Raw genomic sequence first — 888 nt, 5'->3', positions numbered from 1 at the left:
CCTCCACCCTCGTGGGCCCCCTGTTGCTCCACCGACGTACTCCTTCCTCCTATATATACCTACGTGCCCCCAAACGATCCGATACGGAGCCAAAAACCTAATTCCACTGCCGCAACTTTCTGTATCCACGAGATCCCATCTTGGGGCCTGTTCCGGAGCTCCACCGGAGGGGGTATCCATCACGGAGGGCTTCTACATCAACACAATAGCCTCTCCGATGAAGTGTGAGTAGTTTACCTCAGACCTTCGGGTCCATAGTTATTAGCTAGATGGCTTCTTCTCTCTTTTTGGATCTCAATACAAAGTTCTCCTCCTCTCTTGTGGAGATCTATTCGATGTAATCTTCTTTTTGCGGTTTGTTTGTTGAGACCGATGAATTGTGGGTTTATGATCAAGTCTATCTATGAACAATATTTGAATCTTCTCTGAATTCTTTTATGTATGATTGGTTATCTTTGCAAGTCTCTTTGAATTATCAGTTTGGTTTGGCCTACTAGATTGATCTTTCTTGCAATGGGAGAAGTGCTTAGCTTTGGGTTCAATCTTGCGGTGTCCTTTCCCAGTGACAGTAGGGGCATTAAGGCACATATTGTATTGTTGCCATCGAGGATAACAAGATGTTTTTTATCATATTGCATGAATTTATCCCTCTACATCATGTCATGTTGCTTAAGGCGTTACTTTGTTTACATGAACTTAATACTCTAGATGCATGCTGGATAGCGGTCGATGAGTGGAGTAATTGTAGTAGATGCAGGCAGGAGTCGGTCTACTTGTCTCAGATGTGACGCCTATATACATGATCATACCTAGATATTCTCATAACTATGCTCAATTCTGTCAATTGCTCAACAGTAATTCGTTCACCCACCGTAGAATACTTATGCT

This window comes from Triticum dicoccoides, chromosome 2A (genome assembly GCF_002162155.2).
Source record: "Triticum dicoccoides isolate Atlit2015 ecotype Zavitan chromosome 2A, WEW_v2.0, whole genome shotgun sequence".
NCBI lineage: Eukaryota > Viridiplantae > Streptophyta > Magnoliopsida > Poales > Poaceae > Triticum > Triticum dicoccoides.
Note: the sequence above shows the minus strand (reverse complement) of the source record.